General features: G+C 34.6%; 1 protein-coding gene across 5 annotated transcripts in view; it reads left to right on the forward strand.

Annotated features, from left to right (window-relative positions):
- Positions 1–22,367, forward strand: part of ZNF385B (zinc finger protein 385B) — a 531,497-nt gene that overhangs the window by 400,972 nt on the left and 108,158 nt on the right. Inside the window, exon 1 of one of the 5 annotated variants that reach the window (XM_051986117.1) lies at positions 3,062–3,175. The exons of the other annotated variants lie outside the window; for them this stretch is intronic. The gene's annotated coding sequence lies outside the window, so the exon portion shown is untranslated. Of the gene's footprint in view, positions 1–3,061; positions 3,176–22,367 lie in introns of those variants that run through there. 5 annotated transcript variants of the gene reach the window in all.

A 22,367-nucleotide genomic window follows, 5' to 3' on the forward strand; every position in this document is an offset into this window, starting at 1 on the left:
ACATAGTTTATTATAGAAATTCAATAGGAAAGGATGGATACAAACTTCCTGAGCTTGAAGAGATAAAAGGGGAGAGTAAAAATATAGAATCCCAGGGGATGTCTTATATTGCCTAAGATATGTAGGGAATGCCTGAATAAACTGGCATATGAATGCAATAAAATATCACTGCACAGTAAATGATGAGAAGTTCAGAAAATCATGAGTAGGGAAGTGTTTGAGAGAATTCAGAGATTCTCTTACAATCACAGAAGAATTTATTAACGTCATAGCAGACTTACCAAACTCTGAGAGTCTGGCAATTAAAAAGAGTTTGGGACAACTTTTGTATACTGAAATTTGGGGCTTAGCTAGCAGGCTAACCACTCACATGTGGAGGGCAAGGTACAGATAAGGGAGAAACCAAAAAGTCTTTTCATTCAGATAAGGAGACAGGATGTCTTTCAGCAAGGTATTGTCAATCAAACAGGATTTGGGGGGGGGGGGAGGGAGGGGAACAGATGAGATTTTATTGCTTCACATTCCTTAGTTGGATGTGTAGTTTTGAGTAGATCTTTGGCTCTGATCCATTATCTCCCCCATTTCAATCTTAGAGAGAGGAAATTCAGGAGAAAAGGGCTGAGGACACAAGAGAGAATTAGTTTATTCGTTGACTGACACTGGAAAGAAAACCTACTTTGAACAAACTTAACAACTCTGATAAAAGCACTGACCAACTATGTCTCCAAAGGACTTGTGATGAAACACATTACTCAGTTACTGATGGGGAGTCAGTGGACACAAGATATAAAAAGAAGACATAGATTTTTGTAGAGAGACAGTGTATGGATGGATTTTATTTGATTTTACTTATTAGTTGCACTGGTGTGTTTTTTTTTTTTTTTGCTTTTGTTCCCCGCCCCCCTTTATTTCTCTGCATTTTTAATTAAGGAAGACACTTAAAGATTTAGCAGGTAACATCAAAAAAGGACACAAAAAACAACAAACTTCAGGATAATTGAAAACACTTTTGAAAATGTTGAGAAGAAAACAGAAGTTCAGAAGGAAGCAAATTTAAGCAGGAAGATTTTAAAAGTAACATGTAAAATATATTATGTATTTTTCTTAAATCAGGAATTATCAAATGAAGATTGATGGTTCCATATTGAATCCTCTTGTGGTCTGGTGTGTCTGTAGAAATGCTCTTTTCACTGATATTTAAATTCATTATACAATTTTAAAAGCCTGTGATGTTGATGTAGAATGCTTCTATGCTCTTCAAATTCCAAATAATTATTCATAAATCGATTGAGCTTATTTAAGCTAGACAGAGAAACCCTCATGCAAGGTCTACTTTATGTAATGAGCATGTTGACTGCTCTATCTCATTAATCACTAGAGGCTTACCTGTCCTTGAAAGTGACCCAGTGAAACCAGACAGAAACAGACTGCCAGATCTCTGAATTTGTGTCGGTGGAATGAATTTTCTATGGCCTGCCAATGCGCTAGTAGTTCACTTGAGTTATTATTGGCTCTGCCTGGCACACAAGCAAGAGGGCCATGCCAAAAGGGCAAGATTCTTTCTGACATTTGGAACCGTCAGTCACTTCATGTCTTTTTCCTTCAATGAAATATCCCTCAAGCCACCTCATCAGTATCAATGAAACACAGTTTACCATAAATAAGGAAATAGCCTGTTTATTGCTTCAGTTGCAACTTGGGTATATAAACACAAAGAAAACAGAGTGGCCATGTTCTAATTGTGTGGACAGATGTCTCTATGTAAGGAGTAAAACTGATTATGGATACTTAAGTGTGAATATCAATCTCATTTTTAGAAGTATTTGAAGGAAAATTCTTCAGAGTTAGCTTATTATGCCATAAAGATCTCTGGACTTGGAATCAGAAGCCTTGAACTTCATTATTGACTCTATTGCTTCCTAACCTATGTGATTTTGTGAAAAAAAACTTATTTGTTATTAAATGCAAATACTCGTTTGTAGAGGAAGAAGGGAGAGACTGGACTTGTGAATTCATTGGTATAGGGAATTCCCAATAAGGAAATTTGATTCACCAATAAGAATGGCAACTGCTTTGCAACTTAAGGTCCTAGAGAGCTACTTGCAGCACCAAAAGTTTAAGTGATTTACCCAAGTTTGTTATACATCCAGTTTATATTAGAGATGTTACTTGAAGCAAGGTCTCCCTTTCTGAAGCTTTCTATCACTTATACCTCATTGCCTCCCTTTGGGAATAATAATACTTATTTTCCCAGCTTATGAAATCCATAGGAGGAGAATGAAATATGCAAAGCATTTTTGTAAGCCTAACATAAATGTAATTTGCTATTATCTTCTTATTCATAAATATTAGAATGTGGGATAGTGGATAAGAGAAGATGAAGTCCAAAAGTCTTGCATTTAAGCTCTTCTTGTCATATACTAGCTCTGTGACTGGAAAAAAGTTATTTAACTTCTAAATGATGGAAACAACTCTCTAAGAATATAGATTGCAAAGTTCCTGACCTGCATTTGGAGATACAAATCTATGTTTCTCATACTGATCGCATCAAAGCAGAAACCAAAACCAAAACCAAAATCAAACATCTCCCAAAACAAAGTTAATTTTAATCCTATTGAGTACAAAATTGATTTAAAGTAAAAAGTCGTCTAGATTTTTAAAAGCTACTTATTCACTTAACTACTGAGAGAATATTTTCCCCTCGAAGTCTTGACTTTTAGAATTTTCCCATGTAAACAGATATAGGTTACATTTTTTAAAAACTGAATTGCTTTAAAATAAAATCTTATTTCCTTTTTCTTTTGTTCTTTTTTGGTCAACGATGATACTATAGCAGGTCCCAGGTAGTTTGAAAAATATTAGAAAAATGACATTAAAAAAAAAAAAACAGTGTCAGTCTTTTACATTCTATTTGGTTGCCTGCCGTCAGTAGGTAAGCTGCCCTCCCTCCGGAATCAAGTTGCAAACACAATCCTCCATAGTAATTAGAGCTAAGCACCAATTACAGTACGTCTGATTTGTTCAGACTTAGTGCCTGCCAGTCGGCTGTTTCCTAGCACCACATATCACGGGAGCACCAGGTTGAAATGATGGAATTATTTATCTCTAAATGCAATAATACTTCATAAGAGTGTTGGAATACAGAAGTGACTGAATTGTAAACTTTAAAACTAAGGTAAGCATTATTGTTTGACCAATATTTATACCTTGGGGATTTTATTTTTCCATGAAGTAAAAAAGGTGTGGAGAGAGAACACCGAAAATTAATTTGTGGAGAAGTGAGGAGTTTTAGAACTAAAATAAATACTGTATTTGTTGGTATTCACTCCCTCTCCCATCCAAAAATTTATCCTATTCTCCTGTTCCTAAACTTTTATAAAATTGCAATGTAAATATCAAGTCAGACTTTGCCAATTTTCTCTGTAAGCTAAAAATGTCACCAATTTCTAGAATTTCTTTTGTTCTTTACATTATCACAGTTTGTTGCATTTCTTTAAGTTTGTGGAGTATTACATTACCACAAATCAATCAGTGAGCTGAAATAGTATACCTGTACAGTAAAGATCCATGATATGTAGTTCTTGTATTCATATCCTTACAGTAAATAATTCAAAGCACAGATGTGTATATGTATATTGATCACACTTGTAAAAATTCCAGGGTCAGGTTGATAGACTGATTGCTGGTATGCTGTTTGGAGATGGATAGTATGAGTGAGCTATACTCTTGTCCTATGATTGTGATGGTGGGCAGCATTCTAGAGACTCAATGTTCCTTCTGGTTCAGGCAAAAACTCAATGGTTTGTATAGTTTTCATACTTCTTTGAAAGAGAAATCTAACTGGAAATCAGATCAATTCAGGTCTTGAAAGGGGATTATTTCCTAGGATGAAGTTAGACTTATGTTTACGTGTATTCAAGGTGGAGATTTAATATCCTGACTTTTACCTTTTCTTTGTCCCTGAGCTCATTCCCAGGGATCCTTCTTTGCAGTTTTTGAAACATGGATAGATGTTTGTTGGAAAGAACTTAAAGGCTCAAAGTGTGAAGGTGTTGTTTTTTTTTTTTTTTTTTTAAACTGGGAATTTGGAGTTGACTTCAAAAATATTGAGAAACAGATTTTTTTTTTGCCTTCTTTGTGGATCAAATGTATAGACATTGCCTTTTCCATGGACTGTTTGCCAAAAGGAGAATTGATACCAATATATGTTGATCTTTACTTGTAAGTGACTAACTCCCAAATCTGTAGCTAGTGTGATTATAAATAGGATGATTCAGTATGCTTATCAAAAAGATAAGCAACTTGGAATTAGAAGGCCAAACTTTAATGCTGATTCCCTAATAGTTTTTGTTGTTGTTATTTTTGAGTGTGTGATATTAAACAACTTTCTTTTTCTGAATCTGTTTCATGAGAATTAATTGGGAAATAATACTAATATATTTTATAGGCTTTTAATAAAAGCTTACAAATGATGTAAAACATGTGAAAGTTTGGAACTTCTTGGAGAAAAAGTATCCAGTACTTTATAAATCCAAGAAATCATCACAGTTATAGCGTAAAAATGACTTGCAATAAAAATTTACTATTGTTACTGTGAATTCAACTTAAGTTCCTACCTGTCACACTATGTCACAGAAAGTACGATACCATCATGTTTCTGTATAGAAAAGCAACTTGCCTAACTACACTAGATTTTACTAGAGATATGTCCTAACTGATTTGTTCAAAGGACCAGTTTTAATAATAATAGCCTGATAATAGCACATTTCTAGCATTCACTTCCTGATTTTTGGATACAAATGTTGAGTGGGGGAGAAGGGGAGAATACAGTATAACAGTTAAATTAAAACCAACCCTTTCCCACATATTTGTGTACACACACACATACACACACACACACACACACACACACAAAACCACACACATCCTTTGGGTGCTTTTTTTTCTTTGCTTCTTACTGGCGTGTTGCTCAGAATTTAGTAAAGAATGGCTACTTGCAACTCCAAATATAAACAGTATACAATTTAGGGATTTGGGATTTCTATATTTTTAATTTAGACTAAAACTTTCTTTCCCAAAGTGAATTTGTTAGCAGTTGGCACACATTTTATGTAATGTTTATTTTAATTTGTGTATTATAAAGAAATGGGAATTTCAAAATGATGTTTAAGATAGAAGAAAGAGGAATCAAAAAATTACATACAAACTTATCACCAGTTAAAGATGACAATTATATCAACAAATTCATTTTAGACACAGACTAAAGAAAGTTCAAAAGAATGAATCAAACAAGAGTGATGTGAATAGTTGTCTCGATTTATATTTTTCAGGGATAAAGCAATAAATAATAGAGGTTACAATTTCATGTAAAGTGGTGTAGATTATCTTGCTCTTTTTATTTTATTTTCTTATATTTTATTTATATGTGGAATAGAGGCACTAAAAATATAAAATGCTTCTTCTGGAAATACCTACTCATTCCTTTATCTTCTAAAACAGTTTACTGAAAAGACAAATGCTTACTATTATGTATTAGTTCATACTACTATGTACCACTTCATATGTAATACTGTGTATTAGTCTGTCTATTAGGACTACAACTAGTCCCTAGGAAATAGGAATTTTTTTTAAATGACATGGTAATTATAGAAATATATAAATAAGATCTAGAAAAAATAACAACAAAATTCATATGGAAGAAGAAAAGGTCGAGAATCTCAAGGGAATTAATGAAAAAATAAAAATTAAAAAAAAAATCAAATAAAGGTGGCCTAGCTGTACCTGATCTAAAACTATATTATAAAACAGCAGTCACAAAAACCATTTGGTATTGGCTAAGAAATAGATTAGTTAATCAGTGGAATAGATTAGGTTCACAAGACAAAATAGTCAACTATAGCAATCTAGTATTTGACAAACCCAAAGATCCTAACTTTTGGGATAAGAATTCATTATTTGACAAAAATTGCTGGGAAAACTGGAAATTAGTATGGCAGAAATTAGGCATGGACCCACACTTAACACCATATACCAAGATAAGATCAAAATGGGCCCATGATTTAGGCATAAAGAATGAGATTATAAATAAATTAGAGAAGCATAGGATAGTTTACCTCTCAGACTTGTGGAGAAGGAAGAAATTTGTGAACAAAAATGAACTAGAGATCATTATTGATCACAAAATAGAAAATTTTGATTATATCAAATTAAAAAGCCTTTGTACAAACAAAACAATTGCAAACAAGATTAGAAGGGAAGCAACAAACTGGGAAAACATTTTCACAGTTAAAGGTTCTAATAAAGGCCTCATTTCCAAAATATATAGAGAATTGATTCTAATTTATAAGAAATCAAGCCATTCTCCATTTGATAAATGGTCAAAGGATATGAACAGACAATTTTCAGATGATGAAATTGAAACTATTTCCACTCATATGAAAGAGTGTTCCAAATCACTATTGATCAGAGAAATGCAAATTAAGACCACTCTGAGATACCACTATATACATGTCAGATTGGCTAAGATGACAAGAAAAAATAATGATGAATGTTGGAGGGGATGCGGGAAAACTGGGACACTGATGCATTGTTGGTGGAGTTGTGAACACATCCAGTCATTCTGGAGAGCAATCTGGAATTATGCCCAAAAAGTTATCAAACTGTGCATACCCTTTGATCCAGCAGTGCTACTACTGGGCTTATACCCCAAAGAGATACTAAAGAAAGGAAAGGGACCTGTATGTACCAAAATGTTTATGGCAGCCCTGTTTGTAGTGGCTAGAAACTGGAAAATGAATGGATGCCCATCAATTGGAGAATGTTTGGGTAAATTGTGGTATATGAATATTATGGAATATTATTGTTCTGTAAGAAATGACCAGCAGGATGAATACAGAGAGACTTGGAGAGACTTACATGAACTGATGCTAAGTGAAATGAGCAGATCTCTAATGATAGGAGATCATTATACACTTCGACAATGAAATGGCATTTGTTCATTTTTACATTTTCAGGATCCTGGTATGAATATGAAAGAGCAAGCATGAGGAGAGCCTCTTTTGCTATATAAGATGCAATTCCCTTTTGGACCAAATGTCCATGCTATAACATGTACAAAGCTTTTCTCTTATCTCTCTGAAGCCTCCCAACAATCCTGGAAGAGAGAAAGCCCACTATTTACTCAGGGAATGAAGGCAATCAATTACCAGGAGCTACTGCTTCCCTATTTTGTCAAAGAGACAGGCAGCCTCATCTAACTTGGCTAATAATCCAAATGAAACTATTCTTGGCCAAATAGAGCTTTTCTTTTCTGGTCATTTATGATGTCTTCCCTGTGCTGCTTATGCTAATAAATAAAATTCTATATAAAAATCTGTCTTAGTAAATCTAAAAATTTTTTTTAAAGAATATCCTTTTTAATTTTGAAATCTCAGTTCCTCCATTAATGTTATTAAGTTTTCACTTAATATCCTGTTGTTATTGACTCCTGATCAGCCTCCCCAGATTACTCACTTACCTCTGCTTTCTCTCTGCTATAAACAAATGATAGCCCACACACCAGCTTTTCTAAAGGTGGAGTCAGGTGGATGTACAATCCACAGTCACAGGAAGCTATTAGCAAACAGCCATTTCTGTTTAACAAAAATGACTTCTCTCCATGTGAAGTTTTTCACAGCCACTTTCTCTATTTTTCCACGCTATTAAGATTTTCCCCAACATTCTCAAACTCCAGCCTTTGAGCTACTGGCTAACAACAGAAAAGGATTTTCAAAAGCATCAAGAAAGAGCATTGTTAAAAAGAGAATCTATGCACGTTTTACCCAGAAAGTTTGCATTGTAGTGTGTTTTCCTTTAGTGTGGGAAGCCACTTGTTAATGACTTGGAAAGCTCTGGTTAATACTTAAACTGAGGAAGCTTCCCTCTTCCAGCAAAGGTGGGATTAAAAAGTAGTCAGAGAGTAAACATTAACTGTTTCTTTAAACTGAAGGTGATTCTATGGTATCCCTTTTTTCTGATTTAAAAAAAAAAAAGAAAATGTCAGATGATATTCATCTGGCTCTTGAGTATGGAAGACCTACATGCATCCTAATAACTAATTTGATTTACCAAATGAAAGAAAACAAAATGTGTAGCCCAAATTAAAGTTTATACCTTTAGCTTTGTATGCTGACCTCATAGGAGCTGTGTTCTATCCTCTTTCAGTCAAGATCATTTGTTTGAAGGCAGAGAAGAGGACTCAGTGATAAAGCAGCAGGGAGGGTCAAATGGCAGAACTGACTTAATTGATTATAATGGAAGATTAGTTGCTATTTCTTAGGTAAAAGTATCTAATGCTTAACTGTTATTTCCATCAATATAAAAACTGCCAGCAGGAATTCACTGACAAATATATGTTTTTCTTTAAGTGATTTAAAATCCTTTCTTTGCTTCCACCAATGGTTAAGAGAATGTTTTAATAGAATTGGTTCTGTTTTCCTTTTCAAAATTTTTATAATATTGTATAGTACTGATCATTGTATAACCTAAATCTTTTGTGACTTATTAAATTTTAATAATCATAATAACTAACATGTACATAATCCTTTATCTTTGTAAAGACCTTTATTGAAATTATCTCATTTGAGTCTCATAACATCCCTGTCATGTAGTGGTATTATTTGACACATTTTTACAGGTGATGAAACTGAGGCTCACAGAAACAGTGACTTGCCTTGACCCACAGAGCCAGGACCATTACTACTTGAGTGCCCAAATCAAACCAATTTTTTTAAATTAGGAAATTTTATCCTCTGAATGAGCTTCACCTTCATTCACTACTCTAGATCATTTTAATATTCTTATCTAAAGAACTATCTTAATCAAACCCAGTTAGATTAGATTCCTTCTTGAAGCAAACCCCTCCTATGACTCTGAAATCAACACAGGCATTATGAAATTCTCACTTCCGGTGAAGTATCAAATGGGAGGATTTGAAATTCAAGAACTTGAGTATTGATATGAATTCTTTCTTTCTTTTTCAATGAATTTCATATTGTAATTAGTTCTCTATGTTGTTTGTTTCTGGATGGAAACCTTAGCAAAGGTTATTCTCGAGAGGATTTTAGTTCTTTTCAGAGAAGGAAGTTAGTCTTCATTAGTTATAACTCAGAGGTTCTTCTGAGATATCTACTATAGAATTTAAATTTAACAATGCTCTGGAAATTTTTAGGGATTTCTGAGCCCCACATAAAACAACAAAAATCCAAATGATCATATAAAAACAATAATTTGCATTTAAATAAGTGCTGTGTGATTCGCAAAATACTTTGATTACAAAAAACAGGCAGTACAAGTATTAAACCCCACATTTGCAAATGAAGAAACTAAGATTCAATATGGTTTGTCCAAAGTCACAGAATCAGTAAATAGGATGTCTAATACGTTTTGATTAGAATCTCAAATACTCCTTGTAAGACCTCTCTCTATTAGAGAACCTTGGACTTGAACCCAGATTTCAGGACTGAAATTATATCACACTTTCTTGCTGCTTGAATTGATACAAGTCTTGGGGGCTAGTTGATCCAGGATGGGGCTAGTGACACATAAGCACAAATAGATCCCATGATAATATTTCAAATGCCTTGACTCCTACATCAATTTTCTCTAAAAACAAAATAAAAGAAGAGCTGTAAAGATAGGGAACTTGATGTACCTTTAGGATTTCCAGCTATAAATGAGCCACCCCCTGCTGTCCTGTTTGTGTCAAATGGACGCAACATCTGAAATGCTGCAGCATCCCAATGAAAGGCTCATCCTTTTCTTCTTTTTATAAACCCTGGTGAGGTGCCATCTAACTCAAAGTAGATCATGACTTAAAATTTGCCATGCTGTGCCCTCATTGCTATTTTTTGATGCATTTGACTTCGTTATTACTTGTAAACTTCAGTGGTGATGCTCCAGAGTTATTTTTAAAAGGAAGACACTTTGCCAATCTGCTGCTGCTGCTGTTCTTCCCCAGAGGGCATTTTGAATTGTCACAGGAGAGACTCAGGAACAGGACTGAGCTTGAGACTCTCTCTTGCTCAGCCTTTTGTTAGACTCAGTGCCAGAGACACTCCTTGGTTTGATACTATGTCTAGTATTACTGGATTCTCCTCTGTTCTCTGCTCATCTTCCTCCTAAAAAAATCAGTGTTCAGAGGAGTTTTTATTTCTTCACAAATCATCCTGAGCAAAGTCAGTTTGACACGAGACAAAAATAAGGGACATTTGCTTCAGAAATGGAGAAACTCCAGCTTTTGAAAGCTTATTTTTCCTTCATATATGAATGTAGATTGCACCTTAAGTGAACCAGTCACAAAGTATTGAGATTTTAGTCTAATTATATGCTTGACCTAGACACAGCACAAGGTGCTATTCAGAATTCAGAGAAAATACCTTTACTGACCATGAGAATCCATCCTCAATGGTGGGCCTAGATAGGACTTTTAGATATATTGCTCCTTCACTCAATATTTCTTTAACAAATGCCAAATTTTCTCTGTAGGGAATTATGACATTTAGTAAAACCTTATCAGAAAGGGAGAAACATAGACATTATATATATATATATATATTACAAAGTATTAAAAAGAATATTAGATTTTTTAAATTAATATTTTTAAAATAATATTTTTTCTCAATTACATGTAAAAACATTTTAACATTTATTGTTTTTTTAAATTTTGAGTTCCAAATTCTATTCTTTTCTTCCTTCTCTCTGCCTCCATGAGATGATAAGCAATCTGATATAGGTTATATAAGTCACACATACTTTTTTTTTTTTTTTAATTTTTTATTTAATAATTACATTATATTGACACTCATTTCTGTTCCGATTTTTTTTTCCCCTCCCTCCCTCCACCCCCTCCCCTAGATGGCAAGCAGTCCTTTATATGTTGGATATGTTGCAGTATATCCTAGATACAATATATGTTTGCAGAACCGAACAGTTCTCTTGTTGCTTAGGGAGAATTGGATTCAGAAGGTATAAATAACCCGGAAGAAAAACAAAAATGCAGATAGTTTACATTCGTTTCCCAGTGTTCTTTCTTTGGGTGTAGCTGCTTTTGTCCGTCATTTATCAATTGAAACTCAGGTCTCTTTGTCAAAGAAATCCACTTCCATCAAAATATGTCCTCATACAATATCGTTGTCGAAGTGTATAATGATCTCCTGGTTCTGCTCATTTCACTTAGCATCAGTTCATGTAGGTCTCTCCAGGCCTCTCTGTATTCATCCTGCTGGTCATTTCTTACAGAACAATAATATTCCATAACATTCATATACCACAATTTACCCAGCCATTCTCCAATTGATGGGCATCCATTCATTTTCCAGTTTCTAGCCACTACAAACAGGGCTGCTACAAACATTTTGGCACATACAGGTCCCTTTCCCTTCTTTAGTATTTCTTTGGGATATAAGCCCAATAGAAACACTGCTGGATCAAAGGATATGCACATTTTGATAATTTTTTGGGCATAATTCCAGATTGCTCTCCAGAATGGTTGGATTCGTTCACAACTCCACCAACAATGCATTAGTGTCCCAGTTTTCCCGCATCCCCTCCAACATTCATCATTATTTTTTCCTGTCATCTTAGCCAATCTGACAGGTGTGTAGTGGTATCTCAGAGTTGTCTTAATTTGCATTTCTCTGATCAATAATGATTTGGAACACTCTTTCATATGAGTGGTAATAGTTTCAATCTCATCCTCTGAAAATTGTCTGTTCATATCCTTTGACCATTTATCAATTGGAGAATGGCTTGATTTCTTATAAATTTGAGTCAGTTCTCTATATATTTTGGAAATGAGGCCTTTATCAGAACCTTTAACTGTGAAAATGTTTTCCCAGTTTGTTGCTTCCCTTCTAATCTTGTTTGCATTAGTTTTATTTGTACAAAGGCTTTTTAATTTGATGTAATCGAAATTTTCTATTCTGTGATCAGTAATGGTCTCTAGTTCATCTTTGGTCACAAATTTCTTTCTCCTCCACAAGTCTGAGAGATAAACTATTCTATGTTCCTCTAATTTATTTATAATCTCGTTCTTTATGCCTAGGTCATAGACCCATTTTGATCTTATCTTGGTATATGGTGTTAAGTGTGGGTCCATGCCTAATTTCTGCCATACTAATTTCCAATTATCCCAGCAGTTTTTATCAAATAATGAATTCTTTTCCCAGAAGTTAGGGGCTTTGGGTTTGTCAAACACTAGATTGCTATAATTGACTATTCTGTCTTGTGAGCCTAGCCTTTTCCACTGATCCACTAATCTATTTCTTAGCCAATACCAAATGGTTTTGGTGACTGCTGCTTTATAATATAATTTTAGATCAGGTACAGCTAGGCCACCTTCATTTGATTTTTTTTTCATTAATTCCCTTGAGATTCTCGACTTTTTATTGTTCCATATGAATTTTGTTGTTATTTTTTCTAGATCAATAAAATATTTTCTTGGAAGTCTGATTGGTATAGCACTAAATAAATAGATTAGTTTAGGGAGTATTGTCATCTTTATTATGTTCGCTCGGCCGATCCAAGAGCACTTAATATTTTTCCAATTATTTAAGTCTGACTTTATTTGTGTGGAGACTTTTTTATAATTTTGCTCATATAATTCCTGACTTTCCTTTGGTAGATAGATTCCCAAATATTTTATGGTATCAACAGTTATTCTGAATGGAATTTCTCTTTGTATCTCTTGCTGTTGGGTTTTGTTGGTGATGTATAAAAATGCTGAGGATTTATGGGGATTTATTTTGTAGCCAGCTACTTTGCTAAAATTATGAATTATTTCCAATAGCTTTTTGGTAGAATCTCTGGGGTTCTCTAGGTATACCATCATATCATCTGCAAAGAGTGATAGTTTGGTTTCCTCATTGCCTACTCTAATTCCTTTTATATCTTTCTCGACTCTTATTGCCGAGGCTAGTGTTTCTAATACGATATTAAATAATAATGGTGATAGTGGGCAACCTTGCTTCACTCCAGATCTTACTGGGAAAGGTTCCAGTTTTTCCCCATTGCATATGATGCTTACTGATGGTTTTAAATATATGCTCCTGACTATTTTAAGGAAAAGTCCATTTATTCCTATGCTCTCAAGTGTTTTTATTAGGAATGGATGTTGGATTTTATCAAATGCTTTTTCTGCATCTATTGAGATGATCATGTGGTTTTTGTTTGTTTGGTTATTGATATAGTCAATTATGCTAATAGTTTTCCTAATATTGAACCAGCCCTGCATTCCTGGTATAAATCCTACTTGGTCATAGTGTATTATCCTGGTGACAATTTTCTGTAATCTTTTTGCTAATATTTTATTTAAGATTTTAGCATCAATATTCATTAGGGAGATTGGTCTATAATTTTCTTTCTCTGTTTTCAGCCTACCTGGTTTAGGTATCAGTACCATATCTGTGTCATAAAAGGAGTTTGGTAGGACTCCTTCAATCCCTATTTTTTCAAATAGTTTATATAACATTGGAGTTAATTGTTCTTTAAATGTTTGGTAGAATTCACATGTAAATCCATCTGGTCCTGGGGATTTTTTCTTAGGGAGTTGATTGATAGTTTGTTCTATTTCTTTTTCTGAGATGGGACTGTTTAGGATATTTACTTCTTCCTCTGTTAGTTTGGGCAAGCTGTATTTTTGGAGGTATTTTTCTATTTCATTTAAGTTGTCGAATTTATTGGCATAAAGTTGGGCAAAGTAACTCCTAATTATTGCTCTAATTTCCTCTTCGTTAGTGGTGAGTTCTCCCTTTTCATTTTTAAGACTAACAATTTGATTTTCCTCTTTCCTTTTTTTAATCAGATTTACTAAGGGTTTGTCTATTTTGTTGGTTTTTTCATAGAACCAACACTTAGTTTTATTAATCAATTCAATAGTTTTTTTACTTTCAATTTTATTGATCTCACCTTTTACTTTTAGAATTTCAAGTTTAGTGTTTGACTGGGGGTTTTTAATTTGTTCCTTTTCTAGCATTTTTAATTGCAAACCCAATTCATTGACCTTCTCTTTCTCTATTTTATACAAATAGGCCTCTAGAGATATGAAATTTCCCCTTATTACCGCTTTGGCTGCATCCCATACATTTTGGTATGATGTCTCATTATTATCGTTTTCTTGGGTGAAGTTATTAATTATGTCTATGATTTGCTGTTTTACCCAATCATTCTTTAGTATGAGATTATTTAGTTTCCAATTATTTTTTGGTCTACTTCCCCCTGCTTTTTTGTTGAATGTAATTTTCATTGCATCGTGGTCTGAAAAGGATGCATTTACTATTTCTGCCTTACTACATTTGAGTTTGAGGTTTTTATGTCCTAATATATGGTCAATTTTTGTATAGGTTCCATGAACTGCTGAAAAGAAAGTGTATTCCTTTCTGTCTCCATTACATTTTCTCCAGAGATCTATCATATCTAGCTTTTCTAGTATTCTGTTTACCTCTTTGACTTCTTTCTTATTTATTTTCTGGTTTGATTTATCTAATTCTGAGAGTGCAAGGTTAAGATCTCCCACTATTATAGTTTTACTGTCTATTTCTTCTTGTAGCTCTCTTAGTTTCTCTTTTAAGAATTTAGATGCTACCCCACTTGGTGCATATATGTTTAATATAGATAGTGCTTCATTATCCATGCTACCCTTTAGCAAGATATAGTGTCCTTCCTTATCTCTTTTAATTAGGTCAATTTTTGCTTTAGCTTGGTCTGAGATCAGGATGGCTACCCCTGCTTTTTTGACTTCACCTGAAGCATAGTAGATTTTGCTCCAACCTTTTACCTTTAACCTGCATGTATCTCCCCGCTTCAGGTGTGTTTCCTGTAAACAACATATTGTAGGATTCTGGCTTTTAATCCATTCTGCTAACCGCTTCCTCTTTATGGGGGAGTTTACCCCGTTCACGTTTATGGTTAGAATGACCAATTCTGTATTACTTGCCATCTTGTTAACCCCGGTTTATGCTTTCCTCCCTTCTTTCCCCTTTCCCCCCCTTCCAAGTATTAAGCTTGTGAGCACCCCTTGCTTCTCACAGCCCTCCCTTTTTAGTGTCCCTCCCCCCGCCTTAGAGTTCCTCCCCCTATCTTACCCCTTTCCCTCCCAGTTCCCGTATTCCCTTCCGCTTAGCTTATTCCTTCCCTTTCCACTTTTCCCTTCTCACTTTTCAATGAGATGGGAGAAGTTTCACCATAGATTGAATATGTCTTAAGATTTTTCACTTAAAGCCAATTCTGAAGGCAGTAAGATACCCACTATATTCATCCCCCTCCATTCTTTCTCTCAGATATAATAGGTTTCCTATGCCTCTTCATGAGATGTACTACCCCCACTTTACCCTTTTTCTGGTACAATGCCCTTTCCACATCAATTTCTAGAACAAGGTATACATGTATTCTTTATACATCTATATAGTCAAAATATAGTTCCCAAGATTAATCTTTACCTTTTTAGATTTCTCTTGAGTTCTATATTTGTAGATCAAACTTTTTGTTAAGTTCTGGTTTTTTCATCAGAAATAGATGAAATTCGCTTACTTCGTTGAATGTCCATCTTCTTCCCTGGAAAAAGATGCTCATTCTCGCTGGGTAAGTTATTTTTGGTTGCATACCAAGTTCCTTAGCCTTTCGGAATATCATATTCCAGGCCCTTCGATCTTTTAATGTGGATGCTGCCAGATCCTGGGTGATCCTTATTGTGGCTCCTTGATACTTGAATTGGGTTTTTCTAGCTGCTTGCAATATTTTTTCTTTCATCTGAGGGTTCTGGCATTTGGCCACTATATTCCTTGGTGTTTTGATTTTAGGATCCCTTTCAGTGGGTGATCGATGAATCCTTTCAATGTTTATTTTTTCCTCTGTTCCTATGACTTCTGGGCAGTTCTCTTTGATAATTTCCTGGAAGACAGTGTCCAGGCTCTTTTTTTCATCATGTTTTTCTGGGAGTCCAATGATTCTCAGATTGTCTCTCCTGGATCTGTTTTCCAGGTCTGTTGTCTTCCCCAGAAGATATTTCACATTTTTCTCCATTGTTTGATTTTTTTGGATTTGCTTGACTGATTCTTCTTGTCTCCTCGAGTCATTCAATTCCACTTGTTCAATTCTGATTTTCAGTGAAGTATTCTCTTCACTCACTTTTTTAAAATCTTTCTCTAATTGTCCAATTGAGTTCTTTTGTTCTGTGGAATTTTTTTCCATTTCGCCAATTTTGTTTTTTAGAGAGCTGTTTTCTGTTTCCAGTTCACTAATCCTATTTTTCAAGGATTTTACTTCTTTATCCACTCTCTCTTTAACTGACTTCTCCAGGCTCTTTTCCCATTTTTCTTCTAGCTCCCTTGTGAGAGCCTTTTTAATCACTTCTATGAGGTTCATCTGTGCTGAGGAACAGACAATCTCCTCCTTTGGGGAATCACCTGGGACTGCCTGTTTTTAGTCTCCTCAGGATTTAGAGTCTGCTCTCTATCTGTGTAGAAGCTGTCAAGGGTTAAAGTCCTCTTCAGCTTCTTGCTCATTCTGTCTATTAATCAGAGACAAACTACCAAAGAAAAACAGAAAAAACTGGAGTCTTTCTTTGGGAGGGGGGGCTGGGTGTGTTATCGAGCTTCCTCTACAGACTGCAGGGGGCAGCAATGAGGCACTAGCAGGACTGTGCTGCGCCTGCGCTCTGAGATCCCAGAGCGTGCTGAGTCACTGAGGGGGGGGAAGGGGGGGCGGCCAGGTCCTGAGAGACTCCAGCTGTTTGCGGTTGTATTCTTCAGCCCCGGTGTTTTTAGCTTCTCTGCTGGGCTGTTGACTTGCTGCAGGTTCCAAACCTGTAGCGAAGCTCTCCCCACAGAGACGGCTATGATCACTCCCCACCCCCTCTCAGCTCTGCTCCCGTGCTCTCACTGCCGCTGCCCTCAGCCTGCGCCCGATCTAAAACCACCCCAGCCCTCCAGTAAAGACAGACCTTTCTTGGCGGATCTCAAGGATGGCTTCTCTTGGTAACTATTTGTGGGTTTTTTTCAGTCAAGCATTGATTCAGAGGCTTGTAATGAAGTGGATAGTGAGAGAAAGCGCGGAGCTTATGCAACTGTGAGCCTCCTCTCCGCCATCTTAACCGGAAGTCCGTCACACATACTTTTAAAGCAGATAAGAAAGGACATTTTTTTATAATGAAGATTTTCTTTGAAACTTTTTGATTTGGCTCTTGTTTTATTTTAAATAAAAACATGGAGTTCTCACATGGATGCCTTTTGCTTTGCACCAAAATTCAATTTTATATGTTGCTGAAGCAAGCACAAGTTGAAGTGGTTCTGACAGCATTGAAGATATCCAGTGGTGAATTAGCACAATGAAATAAGATCACCAAAGTTCTTTTAAAAATACATATTTAGTTTATGCTGAAGCTTTAAAGATGGAATAAATATATTTCAATAACTCCTATTTCTTTTGGAGACTTCAGAGTCCAAAGATGTGAGAATGTTAAAATAGCAGTTTCATTGAGGAAAAGGATATTCCCATGTTTCATAATAAAATAAATCTATCTTCTCATAGTCTTCCAAACATTCATTTTTTGAAGCGTCTCTGATTCTATTTTAAAATTATTTAAAGGCTCATTTTGGAGGGAGGAATTATCCAGGACCTTATAAAGAACAAAACCTAAGTATGTTGTTGGTACTTGATGAACTGCTGATTTTTTTTTCATTTATGAGAGCACTGCATTCCTTTTAAGGCATCTAAAAAGCTACAAACTTCCATATATTTAGTGGGCCCAGTGAATAAGAATGTTTGACTTGAGATCAGGAAGACCTATATTCAAATACTACCTCAAATATTTACTAGCTTGATTATCTTGGCAAATCACTTAACTTGCCTCAGTGTCAAGTTCCTATTATAACAATAATACCTAACTCAAAGGGCTACATGATGATCAAGATAATAAAAACAAGATAATATATATAAAGGGCTCTGTAAACCTTGTCACACCATATAAATCCTAGCTATTATTTTAACAATATTATTAAATAAATAAATATTATTTATTGTTAAATAAATAAAATCATTTAATATACCTATTATTTTCTGTTATATATTATATATATGTTAAATTTATGTATGTATGTATGTATAATATTTACATGTTATATGTTTGTAATTGTTATTAAATCCTTTCATTCAAGTCCACCTCCTCATGACCTCAATTGGGGTTCTCTTGGCAAAGATCATGGAGTAGTTTGCTATTATTTGCTGTTCATTTTACTCAGTTTTATGAGTAAACTGAGGAAAACAGAGTTAAGTGATTTGCCCAGGGTAAGGTCAGATTTGAACTCAGGAAGATTATTCCTGACTCCTGACCCAGCACTCTATCCACTGTGCTATCTAGCTGCCCTATATATATAAAATATTAAAATATTAATAAAAATCCTTTTTGCTTTGTCAATTCAATTTACACTTTAGCTCCAGGCCTTTGAAATATCCCCAGTACTCCTTTGAGAGAATGAGTTTAAGCAATCAACAGAAATTGTACCAATACAGTTTGGAGTTTGCAGTATTCCACGGTGGGCTCACCATGTGCATCAGTGAGCAAATGCGAGTGTGTGTTTCTTTTTTGTGGGCAGCCTTGTCAACAGAAGAAAGCTGGCCATAGCTAACTATTCCCCTCACTGCTCCTACATTGCTCTCACCTCCAGCAGTTATGATTGACGGTACCTGACAAGAGTTTTTTCCCACAACCAGCTCATATGTCAGGCTAAGAGAATTGGGATCTGAAAAAGACAGGGTTAGGATGTTAAGAAGCAAGGTATATGGAGGTGGGGGGTGGGAGGAAGGGAACAACTAGAAAGAAAACAGGAGAATTACAAGTGCCTGGAGATGATGGGGTATGATGAGCATTGCAATTTAGACACATCTTAATTCTTTTTAATTTAAGAAGTTTTTAGTTATGTAACTGATACAGTAGTTATAATAACCTTTATTCCTCCCCTTCTCTGTGGCCCTGTCTTCCTTTTGTACATTCTAGTTATACTGAAAATCACAAATGAAAAAGGTTAAGACTGTCAGGTAGATGAAGATAACAAAAGGATCCTCAGCCCCGTGCATTATCATAGGATTAGGGCTAATGGACGAATCAAACAAGTAGGGATGACAGTTTGGAATCACCAAGTTTTTTTCACCGTCCTCCCACTCATGGATGGCCCATTTTAGCTATAAACTGGTTCAATAACATCATTTGATCAAACATTTTGTCAGGCAGGTAAGATTGAATTTCTAAGGTGTCTGTACTATTTAGGGCATTTTTTTCAAATTCAAAATAGTTTTTCATTATTCGATAGACAGGCAATAACCCATACACATATATTCATACATGCATACATATATAGTTAAAGCTTAGCTAAGAACCAGTTTTCATAACAAAGCCAATCATCCACCCATTTGACAATATATTCTGTGTATCTCTCCTAGAGAAAATGTAGTTAGAGCAAGTGATACTCCAAGTTCTAGATTCAGGGAAAAATAAATCTGATTAAATTATTTATCTAATAGATTTTATTTTAATTCATCTTGATCAGTCAAATGTTTACTGAAAGGACACATTTAATAACTCTTAACTAAGAAGTATTTCTGAAAGAAATAACAGAAATTTATGAGCATCACTTTGCTGATTTGTTGTAAATAGCTAGCTTATTATTATTTCCTAAGTCTTTGGCTTTGACAAAAGACCCCGGGTCTCCATTTAATTTACAAATTTAAAATCTCCATAGCTTAGGAAATAATTTCAAGTGTTACTAAGTCTTTTATCAAGTTCCAGTAAGTTACTATAATAATGTACATGTGTTACTGACACAGTTACCTGAAATTGCACTTTTGTTCATTTATATGATTTCAGCAGAGGGTCAGACAATGCATTATTGATTTAATAGCTTTCTGTGTCTATTGAGGCCTGCCATCAAATTGAAAGCTGGTGGAGAAGATAGTTGTATTTGGGGGGAAATTTGGGGAGGAGAATGTCACAGCCTGAAAGTAGACATGGATGGAAATTGGGACTATTGAGTCATTGATTTTTAAATTGTATTTTAAAATCCAGAGCAAAGAGTACATGTATGTCATATATGTTTTTGTTGTTGAGTCATTTACATTGTGTCTGACTGTGACCTCAGTTGGGGTTCTCTTGGCAAAGATATTGGAGTGGCTTGCAAAACGTAGTTCTGCTTCAGGGGAAAATAATTTATATTGTGCTATATAACTTCAGATTCTGTACTCTAATATGATCAAACCATATTTTAAAACTGTGTCTCTATAATTTAATTTTTAATTTTTTTCAGAATAGTCGATTTGTAAATTAGCCTTATTAAGTACCTACTGTGTGCCAAGCACTATACTAAGTGCTGGGTATACAAAGAATGGTTAAAGACAGCCCTTGTTTTTGAGGTGCCCACAGTCTAAATAATGGAAACAACATACAAATAAAACTATTTAAAACATAAAGGCAGTGAGGTAACACATTGGATAGAGGGCTGGGTCTGCAATCAGAAGGATTTGAGTTCAAATCTGATCTTGGACATTAATTAGCTGTATAGGCAAGTAAATATCTACTAAGATATAGTTACAATACAAAATTAATTTAATGTTATTTAATAAAAATATAATATAATTTTTACCATAACAGCAACATTATAAATGGAGCAGGGAGGGGAAGGATGATAGCTGGTTTCAAGCATTGTATTGGAAGACTATTATATAGTTTTTAAAAAAGACACATGTAGGGCAGTGGATAGAATGCTAGGTCTAGAGCCAGGAAAACTCATCTTTCTGAATTCAAATCTGGCATCAGACACTTACTAGTTGTGTATCCCTGGGTAAATCACTTAATATTGTTTACCTCAGTTTTTTCATCTGTAAAATGAACAGAACAAGGAAATACCAAAGTTCTCCAATATCTTTGCCAAGGAAACCCCACTTGGGGGCAGGAAGAGTTGGACTTGAATGAAAGGATTCAACAGTAACAATACATATGACCTGAGGGATCTAGATACTCTCAAACCTGGACATCTGCAGCCTCCCTTACCCATTGTGTTTCATTTCACTAATATGAAAGCTGCCAATATTAAATATCACATGTAAAAAGTGAAAGCAAGGTATTGAGGTAAATCTACTGGGGCAGAGTTGATTTATAATTATTGAGATGATTTACTAGCAGTTTAAAATATTCTGTATTTAACACGATCAATTGTCTGTTATTAAAATGCTAATTAAATGGTAAACATCTGCTAAGTTTTTTATGATAATGAACATTGGAAGTTCCAGAGGTATCTTTTCCCCTAATTCCTGCCTAATTTATATTTACATATAGATTTGATTGAGTGAGGGGATGGCGATGAAGCAAGTGACTTGTGATGACAAAAGACCAGTTTGTTTATTTCATCTCTTGTATTCTTCTTGATTTTACAAAGTGACTCTCCAATTCCTCCAGAGAAACTTTATCCTATAAAGCTATCATAGCCTCAGTTGTAGAATACAGAAATAACCTGTTTTACCTTTAGGAGAACCTTTGTAGTTTACTGAAATGAAAACAAGGGATAATCATTAACCAAAAAATCAGTCCACTATAATGAGAATGACTATGTCATAATTTTAATAAAATCAGTGTAAAAAGAGAATAAAATTTTAAGAGAAGTAAATGTTTTAACTTAAGATGTAGCTCTAAGTTAACTGCATTTAAACTAAAATTCTATGTTTTTTAGTAGGCATTTAGGCATAAGCTATTTAAATGAATACTTTAACATGTGCCTTTGCAATTCAAGATGTGTTGATATTGACTTGTACTAACAGACTCCATAACTAGACAATAGCTATAACATTACCTAATTAGAAGGGCAGTATGTAATTATATACAGGATTGTCTCTGAACATCATGCTGAAATCAAGAATGTTTACTTTGAAACTGACTGGGAAAAATATAATTTTCTTTTCTATCATTTCAGTGATTTACTTGCTGAATTCTGCTATGAATTCCAAAATAGTTGGTTTATATCATGGGGCATTTCTAACAATGTTTTGCCACTACAGATATATTCTTCACAATTTTCTTTACTACTTTTTAGGATTAATCTAAATGAACCCAGAGAGCCAATTCAAAACTACACTCAATAATGTCTTGGAGTGCTTCAAAATTTGGTAGCAAACTTACCAAGTGATTATTATGAAAATAACATTGGAATAGATCTGGGTATTCTAAGAAGGCATGTATAACTAAGGATGGAAATTTTAATAGAGGGCACATTATCCTCTTCTGTTAGTTTGTCCTTGAAGTCAATAAGGGGTTACAACCACATAATTGTCATGTACTTTTTTACACAGTT

The sequence above is a fragment of the Antechinus flavipes genome, chromosome 3 (genome assembly GCF_016432865.1).
Source record: "Antechinus flavipes isolate AdamAnt ecotype Samford, QLD, Australia chromosome 3, AdamAnt_v2, whole genome shotgun sequence".
In the NCBI taxonomy this organism is placed as follows: Eukaryota; Metazoa; Chordata; class Mammalia; order Dasyuromorphia; family Dasyuridae; genus Antechinus; species Antechinus flavipes.